Genomic DNA, 12,226 nt, shown 5'->3' with positions numbered 1-12,226 from the left:
AACAATTATTTAGGGGTAATTACATTTTTCTCTTATGAACTACCAGCCTCTGTCAATATTCCTCCATGAACTGACACCCTCACCACACGACTGCATCGAACTATCATTTACTTACCAAAACCTTCATTCCGTCAGTCAACCTTGTTAAAAAAACTTGAAATGACACAAATACCCTTAGTTTATATAACAAAATTTACATATAATATCCTTAAAAAAAACAAATTAAAAAAAAAAATTATTAATGTATCAGAAACAGTTCCAATAGAAAAAAAAAAAAATCAAAACCAAAATTTAAAAACCAAATAAAAAATTAAAAATAAAAAAAAAAAAAAAAAAAAAAAAAAAAAAAAAAAAAACACACACACACACACACACACACACAAAAACAAAACTTAAACTTAAACTTCTTTTTTTTTTTTTTTTGGATAAATACAAAATTAGTTCATATGCCTAGCCTAAATTGCAAAATTAACCACAACCACCACTCGGGGTGACCAGCAAGCCACCACTTTCTTGTTTCATTTTATTTTTTTTTCTTTTAAATTAATTTTTGGGATAAATGCAAAATTAGTCATTATGATTGGCCTAAATTACAAATCATTTTCTAGAGTATAAAAAATAATTTTAGAGGTCCTTGGGATAGGCCAAAATAACAATTTAGTCCTTACAGTCAAATTTCGTTAAAAAAATATATAAATATATAAAAATTAAAAACATAAAAATTCATTTTTTTAAAAAATAAAAATAAAAAAGGTTGCTTGCGAGCCACCGCTAGCCCCAATCTGTGGACACCCTATAGGCTGGGGGTGGCAAGCGAGCCACCCTAAAGCTGGTCGACACCACCTTTGGGAGTGGTTCATTGGCCACCCCCTCCCCCCCTTTTTCCTTTTTTTAAATAAAAATGTTTAAAATTTTTAGGTTTTATATATTTGTGTTTCTAATACATTGATATTTTTATTTGATGGTATTTTTGTCTTTTAACGAGATTTCATATCTAAAAATAGAATATTATATCTGATTTAACGAGATTTCGTAACAGAATGAGGATTTTGGTAAGTAAATGGTAGTTCGATGTGGTCGGGTGGTGAGAATGCCAGTTCATGGGAGCATATTGATGGAGGTTGGTAGTTCTTGGAGAAAAAGGTAATTACCCCAATTATTTAATTTTGGGGGTATTACAGTGGCAAAGAAAGACCATCTTTCCAAAATCAAGGCTCCAAACCTTAGCTCGTAGGTCACTCGGGGGGGGTTAACTGGGTGATGTGGGGAATTTGATTGCAAAAACATGTTTGTGTAGCGGAAAATAAAAACTTTCATGCCAAGATCACTTTTTAAGAATAATAGATAAAGAACTATGCTATTTAAAATTAAACTACAAAACATGAATACTTACTTGAAGATCACGACCACTCCTTGGCTTTGAGGCAAAACTTTTCTTCTTGCTCCTCAATGAGAAACGTGTGATCCCAAGGATTATGAGACCTTCAGATCTTCTTACCAATGACTAATAATAACTGAGAGTGTGGGCTCTCAACTTGCTCTTCAAAACTTTAAACTTATTCTCATGAGTTAACTCATGAATATTAGTTCTTAGTAAAAACTAAAGAATTATTGTGATTAGTTATTTTGCAAGAGCTACAAGCTTATTTATTTATTAACTTGGAATACTAGGAGATGTGAGACATCCCAATGTAGGGCAAGTAGTAGTGGAATTACTAGTCCTAATAGGACTAGTGATAGTGGGCGCCTAGGGCTTGAAAACCCTAGCCTCTATAGTTGATGCACGGGCCAAGGGAATTCTCCCTGGCCCATGCATCTACCACACTGGGATTACCCAAGCCCAATCTCCCCCTCTTTCATCTTCTGCAAAATTTCTCACTAGTCCATGTTTTAATAAATAAAACAAGCAGAACAATAAATAAGAAAGCTTGACTTGGTTAAATTACATAAGCTTTGTGAAGGACCCAAAAGGAAAAAAATAAAAAATAAAACTAGATTAATAGGCATGTGACCTAGTTATCTCTGTAACTATCATCACTCTCCTATTTAATAAGCATGTAAAATATCATATGCCATATACTCAAATAAATAGATTAGTGAATAACAAATTTTATTCATTACAAACTTGAATGTCAATTGTAGATTGGGATTTATGGCATAATCCCTAACATGTGGATGCTTGTATTGATAATTGCAAGTTAAGTTCGAAGAAATAGCTAGGAAGATGAAGGGTAAGCAGTCCACTGTCGAGAACTTAGTTCAGAGTACTAACCTCCCCTTCACTGCAAAGGTGATGGAATTGTTGCTTCCCCTGAAGTTCAAAGTTCCGCAAGTCGACATGTACAACGAATCCAAGGACCCCCGAAAACCAAAGGTGAGGGGTTGTGGAATTGTCACTCAGGTCCCCATCGAAAACTCATTGGGATCTACCCTACATATTCGAGTATTAAGAAGTGGAAGCAGAGGTTCTTCTATGTATTGGGAACATATTGGGTTCCACCCATGGGATGATGATAGTCAATCTACCCCTTGCGATATCAATCGATCATGGAGGACTCCACCCAAGGTGAATAATATTAGCATTTATTGCACTCAATTGCCCTAAATATTTCTAACCCGTGTCATTTCAGTTATCGCATATGTAATACCCCAACTATTGTTTAGGGTTAAGAAAGCCTTAATTAAATATAATGTATTAGGGTTGGTTAAGGAGGAGAATTTTGATTTTCTATCCTAGCCAAACATTCGACTAGGGATGCCGAACATTCGATAAACATAGTACATTGAACGTCACAAACGTTCAATCTTATGACGTATAGCATTGTTTAGGCGATCAGGCTTTGTGTAAGGAAGTGCATTGAATGTTCGATCAATATGCCGAACGCTCAACACAACCCTAAGATCGTTGGATAAACAATACATCCAATGTTTGACAAAATTGGACCGAACTGTTAGTTTTTGTGTTGGCTACATTCTGTTGGACAAAATCACTTCTATGTAATGTTGCTGCTTTCACAAGGATGTTGCTTTATCCAGAGTCTACTCTTCAGCTATGTTCTTCGAGAAGATTCTGTGAAGTTTTCAAGGATTTATTTCGGTTCCCTGTTAGCCGTCCGGACGACGTGGTATTCCGTCCGGATGCTCATCAGTCAGCAACATTCGTCTGGACGCCCATCAGTGTCTAGAAGCTTTGAACAGTTCAAGATTGCATCCGTCTGGACGTAATGGCAAATCGTCCGAACGCTCTTCAGAGTTCGAGAAGACCCAGTGTTCCAGTGCATCTGTCCGGATGACGTGGTTATACCATTCGGACGCCATTCAGGGTTTGACAAGCATTAGGGTTTCTGCCTCAAGACACAGTTATGGGAAGACGGCTGCTACCGTCTGGATGATGTGTGATCCCGTCTGGACGATGTTTTCTATAAGGCAAGATGTGCACCAGTTCAACTGTCTGGACATCAGTCTTTAGGGTCCAGATGCTCCAAGCCTTATTATGGTAATTACGTGCAGCCGAGATGCTGTAAACAGGGATTCCACTAGTCAGGGTGAAGTCAGAAGAAATTCAAGTTCCCTGTCAGCCGTCCGGACGATGTGTCATCCCGTCCGGACGCCCATCTGTCTACTGCTCCATCCGTTCGGACGATGTGTCATACCGTCCGGACGCCAGACAGTCCAGCATCATCCGTCCGGACGACGTGCTTCTTCCGTCCGGACACTTCACTGTATCGAGAAGTTTCTGTTCCAGCTTGATCCGTCCGAAGGTCTCAGCAGCACGTCCGGACGCCTATCAGTTCTCGAACGGTTCACTGATTCTTTCCAAATTCAAGAAAAAGAAGATCAATCAACCGTCCAGACGATGTGGTATCCCGTCCGGACGCGTGTGTCCATAAGGCAAGAATCGCAGTTTGAATTTCACCTTCCGAACGCCTGACAGCTGTGGTTCGGACGCTGGTGCATCGTATATGGTAACTGACGATTCGACTTCAACCGTCCGAACGTCTCCCCCTTATGGTCCGAACGCACACGCATCAGATATGGAAATTGCGTGTTGAAGTTTAGCCGTCCGGACGCGCGAAGCCTGTTATGGAAATTACTTGCAGCGAACGTGCGTCCGTCCGGACGATCGAGCCATCCCGTCCGGACGATGTTCTTATACAGGAAAGATTTCTCCGCGAAAATTTTGGAAAATCTTGTCGCACAGTTGTCCGTCCGGACGGTCATGGTCCACCGTCCGAACGGCTCACAGGCTTATTTTACCTGACGCTCATTCTGACCCCCAGACTATAAATAGGGGTCCTTGGGCACTTAAAGCTGTAAGAATTCGAAGTGAATTCCTCTAGAGCTCAGAGAAGTTAGAAATTCCTCTGAAGCCATTCAACAGAATTCGGTGGTGAATTCTCTACTGCTCAGAGACGTGATATTTCCTCTGAAGCCTTTGCTAAGTGTGCTGTTGCTGTGCTAAAACCGAAGTCTATCTTAGGGATTGGCCCTAAGGTAAAGGATTCCATTGAAGACCCCTTCAGGTAGGTGAACCTGGTTGGGAAGCGTTCGTGTTGGGTTACACGTTATAGAGTAAGGTACGACCACTGCATCGGTATATATGAGTGTTACTACTTTGTATCTAGCTTTGTCTTCTGAATAGGGGATATCCTGGGTTTGGCTGTCCCGAAGTGGTTTTTCTCTTAATTGAGTTTCCACTTCGTCAACAAAAATCTCTGTGTCATTTACTTTCCGCTGTGCTTTAAATTTTGTTGACACTTATGCACACACTTTACTTTTAGAAGTCATTTCAATTTTTCACGAACATTCAACGTTTGGCAGAATTGTGTTAAAGTAGCTTATTCTTATCTTCATATTTCCAAGCATATAAATACCCCACCCCTTACGTCCCTTCAGACCATTTCCACCCTCTTTTGATCAGTGAATCCCTTGTGAGTGTGTGAGAGTGTTTTGAAAGTGGAATGAGCTCTCTTCATACAAAGGATGTAAATTTCTTGGCTTAGTTCATTTTATTAAAGTTATTAGGTTGCTTATTTACTATTTTGTTAAGTAGTTCTACATAGCTTTACATCTTTAGTGGTTTTGGCTTTAATACTAGTTTAGCATTGGATTAACGACTTGATGAGGTTTGATGTACCAAGTTCTGCATGGAGGTGTTGTTGTGGCTTAAGACTCTGTTAGGGATCATGTTAAGGCCTTAAGACTTGCCTAGATGAAGTGTTGTGGCTTTTAGGTTCGGAAATGAGATTATGCCGAACACTGAATGTTCGACCCTTCACTAAACGAATGTTCAACTCTTTTGTTCGAACGCTCGATAGTCGGGTAATGAACCTATTTTGAGCTTATGTGAGGTTTAAGGCTTGTTTAACTTGAGTTTAGAACTAATAATAGGTCTTTTTTCTTATTTCAAGGTTATGGAGACTCAGGTGGATTTTGTGAAAAAGCCCTACAATGAAATTGAGTAAAACTCACACAGATATTCGTTATTATTTTCTTCCCGCATAGTATGTTTACAACTTATAAGAACTATATATACATATATATATATATATATTGTTACTGTTCACTATATTTTAGGAAAATGAGCGATCAATAAACAATATAATGAAAATGATGAGTTTGTAGAATACATGCATGTAAAAGGCTATGGATATTAAATTGCATCGTCTAACATGGTACACTAGTACATGCAGGATAACAGCCATGGGCTTACTATTATAAATGTCAACCCTATGGTCAAAGAGATTTACTTTAATTGTTTCGCCTTGGATCCAATGGTTGCTTTGTGACCGGTGCAACCATTTTTGATTGATGGTCACTACAAACAGACATCATTAGCTGCGTGTGCCACTCGAGGTCGAACTCAGTCGGGTTGCTAGTGATGGACGGTAGGTTGCAACATCTGGGGCACCAGTGTTGGGCTACACGTCCCTCGGGACAGTCGGGCAGTGACGTTTGATCGCTCGACAGTGGGGTACGGTAGTGAACCTATTTTGAACTTATGTGAGGTATAAGGCTTGTTTAGCTAGGGTTTAGAACCAATAATAGGTATTTTCTCTTATTTCAAAGTTGCGGAGCCTCAGGTGGATTTTGTGGAAGAACGCTACGACGCAAGTGAGTAAATTGACATGGATACTCATTATTATTTTGTTCCTGCATAACATGTTTACAACTCACATGAAATATATTTTTTATTACTATGAACTCTATTTTATGAAAATGAGGAAAAGTCGTACCGATCAATCGTTTTAGGCAAAGAATGATCGTTCGGGTTTTAGGTATCACCGATCGATCGTTTATGCATAGAACCTTCACAAGTGTCAAAAAAAAAGTTCATTTTCTCCCACTTTGGGACTTAGGATCAACCTCAAACATATTTAAGCCAAATTAGAACACTATTAACCTTAATCGTACGTAGAGCAATGTGCTATATGTACAGATGGTGGTCATGGCCTGCAGCATCGCTAGTGGTGTGGGCTACCCAAGGTTAGACTTGTCAGGTGACTAAAGGTGGCTTACTATTGTAACGCCCCCAAAATTAATAAATTAAAACATTTAACTTTGAGTATTACTCATAGTGCCTCCACACTAATTAACTTTTAATTAGTTGGATTTACTTCCCTTAACTCTAACTATCAGATTAAAATATAGTGGAAAGCAAAAAATAATGATTTGAGACAAAACTAAATATCTTTAAGAACATCATTAACTAGCATCGATACAAACACAGAGCTTTCAAAGAATTATAACTACATCATTAAAAACTTCTAACTATTATACCAAACCTGACTATATGAGTCATTCGCTCGACATCTTCATCTCAACGAAATACTCAACCTGCCTAGGTGTTTCACAGTTGGAAAAGTAATTGCGTAGTCCACGACTTAGTAAATTACCACGAAACTTGTTATGCGATAAGCCTTAAGTATAAAAAACATATTCTTTAACCCTTTGAAAATCAAGAATGTCATGGGTTTCAGAAAATTGATAGGCTTTGTCTCCGTTATTATGATAATAAGAAAATAGGCTTATTTTAAAGTAAAGTAACGAAGGATAATTCCAATGACAATTCACATTTAACGCAGACATCATGCTAATGAGAAATCATATACATAATTATACATTAATCATAACTTTTCTCTATGTGGTTTACCTAAGATATTAACCATTTCTTAGCAGGGTTAGCATTGTTCTGAGGGACATGTAATATAAAATTGGTGTTCCGAATGTTGTCCCATACCGTTCATCACTAGTAGCCAGACCAAGACTGACCCCGTGTGGCCCACATCGCTAATGACGTTCGTCTATAGTGATTACCAATCAAACATGGTTGTGCTAATCATGCTATAAACCATTGGTACCAAGGCAACTATAAACTATGCACCATAGGGTCAAGTTTATATATTGCACCTGTTCCCATCATCTGTACATGACGATCTACAGTTTATGTTCAATTCTGAAAAGATAGTTATCATTTGTAGTTATATTCATTCGATGGAAATATTAGGCTGATAACGTAAATCATTTCAATAATCATCATGTAGGAAACATTTCATCGTTTATAAAGAAAAAATATCACATTTGTATATTAAAAGAGTTTATTCGTTCTGTAAGTATTTACTTACCTTGAACGCTCATCCACATTCTCGGATATCTTAATCTCCACTTCACTGCAAATCATACTCTAACATTATATATATGCCACACTAGAAGTCATAATCTTACACATGGAACCCTAATCATGTGGTTAAAACCCTAATTAATCCTTATTGTCACTATCGTATGTTCAGTCCCTGAGGATCGAACCTTCGATCCTTTGTAATAGCAACTAAAACCAAGATCAACTATAGAAAACCTAATCTCATGCAATAACCAAACTCCTAATCATCATAGAAGCCCTAATACACAGCATCCACCAATCGCAATCATTACCAACAGTCCCATCTTCATATGTCATTACCAATTGCAATTATTACTATTAGCTTAGTTGAAAACCCATTTCCTATTTATACAATATAAAGGTATAAAAACATTGAATAGTACGTGTTCTAGTATTGTTTATTGTACAAGCGAAATCAAATCTTCAAGATTTATAGTTCTCTTGCAAGGATCTACTTTCTTATAATAAAAATATCAACCTTACCCATTAACATTTAAAAAAAATAGCTAAGCACGATTAGATATGACATTAAACAGTAAATGTATACATGAAAACAAAGGATTAGAGTTTTGAATTAGGATTATTACCCCAAGGTAAAAGCTTTCCAAGCTTTTTGAAAAACAAAACCTTCAAGAAAATTATTTTTCTCTTTCCTAATTTCTCTATCTTTCTCACTCTAAGGTTTCAAAGGCTAGGGGGTAAAAAAGGGGGCTAAGGGTCATAAGAATGTATTTATACTCACAACATGCATGAAAAAAGGGTTAAGATGTCATATTTTAATTTCATATAATTGTCATCGATAGTTTAGTCATCGAGTCAAACGTTCATTTGTTAGGATTGCATTGATCGTTCGATGCTAGCATTGAATGTTCGGTACTCGTAGAACCATAAATTTTTTTAAAGAACACCTTTTGTGAAACACTTGTGCATGGGAGTAAATGTATTTATTTTTCAAAAGAAAATTCTACATTTGAATAGTTAAAAAATATATTTTAAAGTTCTCGCGAGTTGTAGATCGATATTATTCTAAAATAATTGCCACATAATTATGTAGGGTGTCACATCTATGTATCTCACCAGAGCACTTGTGTTGTACAAGAGGTACTACGAGACGCGAACCTTAATGTAAGAGGGTTAACAGTACGGATAGACCATATGGAGGATGGTTATGATTACTAATATTATGAATATTATAATATTGTACTTCTTATTAGCATGTTTTTTGTTTCTAAACTAGAAGAAAAATGTGTCTCTATAATTACACCTCAACGATTTTATAACGCGTTATCATTTTTCTTTCGTGATGGCATAATTGTAGAGATAAAAAAAAAAAATTAAAATGATTTTATTTAAATCCCATGATATTTTGCAAATGTAACTTTCAATTTATTTCCCTTTATTAAATCAAGATCACTGCATGAGTTAAGTTCCATGATGATTTACTTACTAAGTTGTGAACATACGCAATTGCTTCTTTTTCACTTTGAAAAATATAAACCAGACTCCAAACAACACCTTAAAGGGGGTTGAATAGGTGTGTACTGAAATAATGCGGAATTTAAAAATTATCAAGCACACAAACTTTCACCAAACATAATAAAAGCAATAGAACAATCAACACTGAGAATTTGGTGATGAAGTAGAAACTCTTTAAACTTCAAAAAGAAAATCCACTCTGGGCTAAACAATTTAGAAGTCAATCCATTAAAAAAGAATAAAGGTTACAAGAAGTTCACACTTACAAATCTTTGAAGTTGACACTCTTTTGCATAAGACAAGCGACCTACTTGACTTCTACTGCAGTAGCCCTCTAAAACCTCTGAAAAATTATTCTACTTGATCTTTTTTACTAGAACTCTGATAGGCTTAGTTGTTGATGAACGGTGTGGTTTACAACAAAGACTCTAAGAGGTGAGCAGTTGAAAACATAAAAACCTAAACTTTATCTCTTAGCACATGAAAGGAAAGACTATTTTTTTCCTTGGAAATATTGCCTGAAATCCTTACAAAATTCGTGCTCCCAAAGCCCTTAAATATACTCCCTAAAAATGATAAGTCAGTTTTTAAGAAGTGGAAATTTTTGGGGCTCGTTCGTACGCACTATAGACGAGGCATTTTGCCTAACACTCGTCTACAATCTTGTCCGGACGAGTTATGTTGAGCAAATCTGTCCAGATTTTTTGTCTTCTTTTCAAGGCCCGTTTTGACCCAGAAAAAGTTTGAATTGGAAAATTTTCATCAAATACAAAGTTGTGTAATTTTGAGTCAAATTTCCAACTCCTTCAATTGGAGCTTGGAAGCAAAAGTTATGACCATTTTAATCCGATAAGGTCAATGTTGACAATATACACAAAATTGAATTATCATGCGTTTGATCAACTTTTTCACCGACTTAACCCTTAGACTAAAACTTATAATCAATCATGTTTTGACATTGAATTTGCCAATACTAAAAACCTAACACACTTGTAAAACATTTATTTGTTCTACAGTTTAACATGTATTAGTGTGAGCATGTAGAGTAGAGTCTCTTCCGCGAGGATTTGTGCCGTGTGGTGAGTCCTCGTAGTGGAATTGTTGTTGTATTTCCTGTTTTGTTGTCTCTCTGTGAGATTATTTTGTGAGTAGTTAGTCCTTATTTTGTGAGTAGTTAGTTGTCGTTTTCTTTTAAAGGTTATGGTTTGTATTTTGTATGAGATATCATTACGATATCGTGTACAACTTAGGTCATTATTTTTTTTGCATTCCGCTATATTTTTTTACTCTTATTATTGTTGTTAAAGGTAATACTTCCAGTTAATTACAAGTTAACTAATTTTGGAGCACTATATGTAACGCTTGAAGTTAATTATTTTAATTACGCAAGGTATCCATGTTCTTGGAAAGTTGAAGGAGACGGGCTTCGAACACCGAGAGGCATTGCTCTTGGGGGTTAGGTTGGTTTGTGGTTCTGATGTCGGATTGGGTGGAAGTACTAGTGTTGTTACCCCAAGCACTTATCTACCATTTATTCAACATTTGGTTTTTGTCAATGAATTATTAATCAGTTCCTACAGACGATGCTAAACTGTTAGAACAGCTAACCACATACCCGAATGCTGATGAGAATGCTTGCAAGGGAAAAAAGAATTAGCAAAAGGAGTTTGCCAGAGCGTTCCAGCAAGGGATGGCTTTGATGCTTAAGTCAATCAAGAAATAGCTCAAGATGAATAATGACTAAAAAAAAAAATGAGTAAAGAAGGAGAAAAAATTCCCCTTTTACCTGGCATTTACCTTCTTTTTATAATAACTTGATTCGTAACTGTGTGCTACGTGTCATTTTCTTAGTGGTGATCCTCTTACAACCGAATATCCCATGTTCCCTCATCTCCCTCATGACGGGAATCAAGATGACAATTAGTAAGGTGGCATCATGGGAGTGGGTGCCATGTGGCGTTACCAGTGTGTTCTCAAGTCAATGGGTGCATAAATTAGATAACGAGTCCATGGGTCCAACATGCCTTAACCTAAAGTTATGCTTTGAGATGTCATTTATATTCTTCTCAATTGCATAAAAAAAGAATTTATTAAGAAAAAAAATATAAAATTATTTTACTAATTTGGCCTCTCCAAAAGAAAATTATTGGCTTTGCCACTTACCTTGATAATCAATCTTGAAACAACAACTGAATTTTTGGGGAGTGATATTGGCGAAGTAGCTCCCACGGTGTATTACTTTCAAAAGGGAAAAAAAAAAAATGCATTTATTTTCTACTTTTGAAAAAAAAAAAAAATGTTACTCCCTAAAGTACGTATTTGACAAAGACAATCTTATATTGACTTTGTCGATAAGCTAAGATGTTGAGTCACTAATTCGAAGGTTCGAGTTACCAATTGATTTTTTTTTTTAATACCTAATTATTTACTAAATATTTTACATGCTAGAAACTCTTGTGAATATGGGCCGTTAAATTATTTGGACATAGAATATGCCCCATCAAGAGGTGGAAACGGATCTACGGAGAGGAGCCGGTCTTTTACTTTTAGAGAGGCAAAATTATCCAAAAAAGATTTGCCCCTCTAGCATAAAAGACCAACTTCTCTTCATTTCAAATGAAATGAAGAGAGATCCTTCAAAAACCGTAATTCGACCCATAAGAGGCAACACTTTCACCCCAAAATATTTATACTATGAATAAAAGTTTGATTCATGTTTGGTTTTGAGTATGAAGGATAGAAAATAATAAGGTATTATATAGATTGACAATAGAAAGAGATAAGTAATAGAGATTTACTGAGAAATTATTAAAAAGTTACTACATTAAAATGAAATAAAATTATACAAAAGTTTGGCAAAATATTCTCATTTTTTGCTGTTTTTGGAATAGTTAGGAGTGTAAACGAGCTGAGCTACTCATGAGTTTACTTGAGATCGACTCGAATAAACTCGACTCGTGCTCGAATCGATTATTAAATGAGCTACTCGTGAACACGAAATCAAACTTGATTATTAAACGATGCAAACTCGTATAAACTCGGCTCAACTCAATTAAAACTCGTGAACCCACCCGTATAAAGATCAACTCA

This window comes from Alnus glutinosa, chromosome 12 (genome assembly GCF_958979055.1).
Source record: "Alnus glutinosa chromosome 12, dhAlnGlut1.1, whole genome shotgun sequence".
NCBI lineage: Eukaryota > Viridiplantae > Streptophyta > Magnoliopsida > Fagales > Betulaceae > Alnus > Alnus glutinosa.
Note: the sequence above shows the minus strand (reverse complement) of the source record.